Source organism: Myotis brandtii, unplaced genomic scaffold, assembly GCF_000412655.1.
Source record: "Myotis brandtii unplaced genomic scaffold, ASM41265v1 scaffold147, whole genome shotgun sequence".
Classification (NCBI taxonomy): Eukaryota; Metazoa; Chordata; class Mammalia; order Chiroptera; family Vespertilionidae; genus Myotis; species Myotis brandtii.
The window spans coordinates 670,559-675,740 of NW_005355292.1; the positions used below are offsets into that span (position 1 = coordinate 670,559).

The 5,182-nt window shown below is 52.9% G+C and overlaps 1 protein-coding gene across 1 annotated transcript in view; it reads right to left on the minus strand.

Annotated features, from left to right (window-relative positions):
- The window catches only part of CLDN14 (claudin 14), a gene marked incomplete at its 3' end in the record, with an annotated part of 83,338 nt that extends 79,009 nt beyond the window's left edge, over positions 1-4,329 (minus strand). Inside the window, exon 1 of the mRNA XM_014535661.1 lies at positions 3,937-4,329. The remainder of the gene's footprint in view (positions 1-3,936) is intronic.
- Between the last annotated feature and the right edge of the window lie 853 nt (positions 4,330-5,182).

Sequence of the window (5,182 nt, forward strand, 5' to 3'; positions counted from 1 at the left end):
AAAGGTCAGCATATGGAACGTGTAAATGCTCATAAACACATCCGTGCCGACTTAACTGGGGAGCATCTGCCACGGACGGCGTCTGACTGGATGGTCCCCCGTCCTCGGTGGAATCAGACACAGCCACGCGGTGCCGAGGGAGCCGGCTCCCACGCACGCGGGTGTCTCACAAGCGTCTCAATGAGGCTGTGATCTGCAACGCACAGGGAGCCTCTTGCCAGCCTGCAGCTGACGCGCCCGGGCCTGTTAGCCGGGCTTTAGCTGAGCGAGGCTGGGCTGCTTTGGTTTGGTTAGGGGGTCCTGTGTGCCTCCAGCTCTGGCGTCATCCGATCTGTGAGAGGGGGGTGGGGGGGACTTGTGTGAACTGGACGGATCCACAAACAGCAGGGAGCACCCTAAGGCCACCACGCAGCCTTCAAATTCACGTGGCCCATCGTATGTGGCCCCGTGGGCGACCGGCCCTCCCTCCACAGGGCTGGGCTCAGGGCCACTTCCCCAGCCACAGGGCCCATGGTGACCAGAGATCGGGGAGCACTGGGTCTTCTTAGCACCTCCCTTAGCTGACACAGAAGATTTATTACACCCCTCCCACAGTCCGTGGTCATAAGTGGGAGTTGGTATCATTTCTTTTATTTTTAATCTATTTTTATTGATTTCAGAGAGGAAGGGAGAGGGAGAGAGAGAGAAACATCAATGATGAGAGGGAATCATTGATCAGCTGCCTCCTGCACGCCCCACACTGGGGATCGAGCTCACAACCTGGGCCTGTGCCCTGACCGGGAACTGAACCATGACCTCCTGGTTCATAGGTTGAAGCTCAACCACGGAGCCACACCAGCCGGCTTGGTATCATTTCTTATCAGCCTGTGAATTTCAAGTCTGGCTGAATTCCTTTTCCTGTACCTCACAAGTGGGGAGTGGGGAGTCCTTTTTAATCAGACACTTTGGAAGCAAGGCCATAACATACAAAGTTAGTATATAATTATCAGTTATGTTTTCATATGCCTCTAACAAATGCTTGAAAATAAAAAAATTTAAAAAATACTACCATTTACAGTGCCACTGAAAGCGTTAATACCTAGGAATAAATCTACTGGAAGATGTATAAGACCTCTGCATAAAAACATCCAAACATTTCTGAGAAAAAACGGAAGAGACCTAAATAAATGAGATGTTTCTACATTCATTGATTGGAAGACTCAATATTGTTAAGATGGTTCAACACAGTCTCTATAAAAATCTCAGCAGGCTTTTTCTTTCTTTTTAATCCTCACCCGAGGATATTTTTCCATTCATTTTCAGAGAGAGTGGAAGAGAGAGGGAAAGACAGAGAGAAATATTGATGTGAGGGAAACACATCGATTGGTTGTCTCCTGGGGCCCAGGGTGGGGAGGAGCCTGCAACCAAGGTACGTGCCCTTGACAGGAATCGAACCAGGAACCTTTCTGTCCACAGGCTGATGCTCTACCCACTGAGCCAAACTGGGTAGGGCCCAGCAGGCTCTTTTTGATAAATAAGATTCCAAAAGGATCTACAATATTCAAAATAATTTTGATAAAAAAATACAAACTTGGGGGACTTATACCTGTGATTCTAAGATACAGTCTAAAACTACAGTAGTCGAGACAGTAGGCTGTTGGCATGAAGACCCGCATATAAAGCAACTGAATAAAATAGATGGATAGACCAGCACCTAGTTAGTTGACTGGCCTTCCACAGAGATGCCAAAGTAATTCATGGAGAAAGAAAAGTCTTTGTGATAAAATTGCTAGAACTGAATATGCCCTATTTATGCAATAGAATATGACACAACAATAAAAAAGAATGAACTATTGATATGCTCAACAACACATTCTCAAACACATGTCAAGCACAAAAGCCAAACTCAAAGTAGTTCCTACACTTTGATGCCATTCATGGGAAATCCACATAAAGGCAAAACCAATCTACATGCACACATCCATGAGGAGGTGAGGAAGAGGTGGGGAGAGGGGACTGTCCCTGAGGAGGTGAGGAGGAGGTGGGGAGAGGGGACTGTCCACGAGGGGGTGAGGAGGAGGTGGGGAGAGGGGACTGGCAGGAGAGAGTTCGGGGGGAAATGTCTGATGTGATGAAAAAAGTTCTGTCTTCTTTTGAAGGGTGATTCCCAGGTACCTACCGTTCTCAAAGCTTGTTAGTCAAGTACCTGATATCCATCCATCTTATCTATGTCAGTCACACCTAATTATCACTTTTAAAATGAGAAATAGAAAATTAGTAGGGGAGGGAGATTTAATTAGTGAACGGCCCTCACATCACATCTGTCCTCCCCTTCCTGCATGCTTTCCAGAACACATGTCTTGTGACAGGGATGGCTTATTCTGCATGACTTTGTTTTTTAATCCTGACTGGAGGAGTGAGGATATTTTTTCCATTTTTAGAGAGAGAGGAAGGGAGGGGGCAGGGAGAGGGAGAGAGAGAGAGATTGGTTGCCTCCCGCACAGGAGGTAGGGGATTGAACCTGCAACTGAAATACGTGCCCTTGACTGGGAATCGAACCTGAGACCCTTTGGTCCTTCCTCAGGCCGACAGTTAAACCAACTGAGCAAAACTGGCCAGGGCTGGGAGAGACAGTTTTAAGAAATCAAGTCATATTTAGCAAGAAAAATCAAACTGAAAAACAGACATCCCCATCTCTCCCTTAGAATAGACTGGGTAGAGCCTGTCGCCAGGCTGTCTTACAGAATTCTGTATTCCACGTTCTCATTTCAGAGAACTGATGTTTCCGCTTTTGCAGGTGAATCCAGATTCCTCGCGTCAGCCATGCTGTGTGTTTGTCGTCTCATTTGCCACCAGGCAATGCACGGGGGCCCCTTAATTCACCTCTGGCTTCTCCCTTGGGGTCTACCAGCTCTAACTGACCCCGAGACTTGCCATCAGCCTGTGACAATCAGCCCAGATCACTGATCACGTGAGTTAAGCCCTTACCTACTAGATGCCAGGCACGTCCTCATATTAAGATTTATCCTCACACCTGCCCTACGAGGTAGGACCATCATGATTCCCATTTCACAGATGAGGAAACTGAGAACCAAAGAAGTTACATAACTTACATCTAGTAAGTGGCAGAGCTGGGGTCCGAATCCAGGGAGTTTGCCCCCAGAATCCATGTTCTGAGCCACCATCTCGTGCAACCTGGCTAGTGTTTCAGCAAAAGGGAGCGAATGAATTGCAGCAGGCAATGCTCCTGGCGTGGGGTCTGATCACGGGACGGCCTTGGGAGGGGGGCATTGTCCACAGGAAGCACAGACAGTCTTGATTGGCACAGGCGACTCCCAACACACTTCTCATTTCATGGGTGTGTGTGGCCTTGACATTTACAACGTTGCAGCTGCCGATAAAGTGCCTCTAGGGTTATACCTGCGCTCATTGCAGAGGGAACATCACCCCCCTTCTTGGTGGGATGAGCTCGGAGCCCCTGAAATTCCTCCGTGGGGGACGCAGTGCCGCTTCTGCGTGGCCTCCTGGGTCCCTGCACAGCCCAGAAACACACGGCACGGATCTCTCCTTGGGAACCGATTAGTCTACATGCACCCAGAGCCTGTGCACCCCCAAATCACTGTCCCACGTCCATACTCCGTGGTGAAAAGGCAAACAAACCATCCCTGGTCCCCAAGGAGGTGAGGCCGGGATGGGCTTTGTTGACATGCCCTAGAGTCCAGAACACACATCTTTCCCGTCCGGAACCAGAGGCCTCATGAAACACGTGGCAGATCATCGCTGACCACACAGCCCGCTCGCTAAGGAGATGGCGTTCCTCACCCGCTCCTTCCTTTCCCTTCCCGCTCGCTCTGCTCACCTGCCCGCTCTCATGACATAGCCTCCCGCTTGGCAGGGACTCCATCCCCAAGGGAACACTGAGCCGAGATGTCATTGACAGACCGTCATGCCACTCACCGTGCTGGCGTGTCTGCGGCCGCTCCGGCACTGCGTCGGCACGCTCCCCCGGGTTCCTCCTACACATCGTCCTCAGCCTCTCGCCCAGGTGCCCCTGGCTGCACCCGGCCTGGCTCCGTCCGGTGCTCTGCCTGACTCACCACCTATCAGATCGCCCTGGCCGCCTGGTGGGCCTCTCTCTCCTGACTCACCACCTATCAGATCCACCTGGCCGCCTGGTGGGCCTCTCTCTCCTGACTCACCACCTATCAGATCCACCTGGCCGCCTGGTGGGCCTCTCTCGGCGCGTCCGCAGGGCTCCGGGCAGGTGCCTGTCAGGCCCCCAGGCGGCCCGGCGGGTGGCACACCCGGTTTCAGCCATCAGCGCTGCCTTTCAGTGCGGCCATCCCAGTCCTGTCCACTCTGAAAAGGGGTCAGTGTCTTTCTCGGGCGCAGCTTAAAGACTCACTATTCTCTTAACAAAAGGCCAATCAAATACTAAGATGGTTTCACTGACGTCTCTCTCGGCTCAAATGACCCGTTTTCTTAGGCCTCATTGTTGCTGGTCACCGGGTGCCTCTTGGTGTCCAAATGCAGAAGCGAGCCCAGCCTGCGAGTGGCGCTGGGAGACGGGCAATGCCCGGGGGAGAGGCCAGGGCGTGAGGGGAGATGGTGGGGAAACACTGCAGCAGGACCAGCTGGAAGCCAGAGGGAGGGGAGAGACGGAGGGGGCGGGGCCAGGTCCACCCTGAGCAGGAGGCCCACACGCAGGGAGTGACTCTAAAGATAGATGAAGGCCAGGAACAGACAGCAAAACCATTACTTAAAAAAAGGAAACCTGAAGGTTAGGGTTACTGGTAAACTGTTTCGTTGCCTGGGGAAGAGGAAGGAAGAAGAAACTTCTTTTCTCCCGGTGGTTTCTGCCCAGGTAACTTCTGAGCACATCCACCCCCATCCTCTCAGGTGGGCCTCATCCAACCACCAGAGGAGGGGACAGTGGGGCCTGGGCCAGAGGAGGGGGCAGTGGGTCCTGGACCAGAGGAGGGGGCAGTGGGGCCTGGGCCAGAGGAGGGGGCAGTGGGGCCTGGACCAGAGGAGGAGGCAGTGGGGCCTGGACCAGAGGAGGGGGCAGTGGGGCCTGGACCAGAGGAGGAGGCAGTGGGGCCTGGACCAGAGGAGGGGGCAGTGGGGCCTGGACCAGAGGAGGAGGCAGTGGGGCCTGGACCAGAGGAGGGGGCAGTGGGGCCTGGACCAGAGGAGGAGGCAG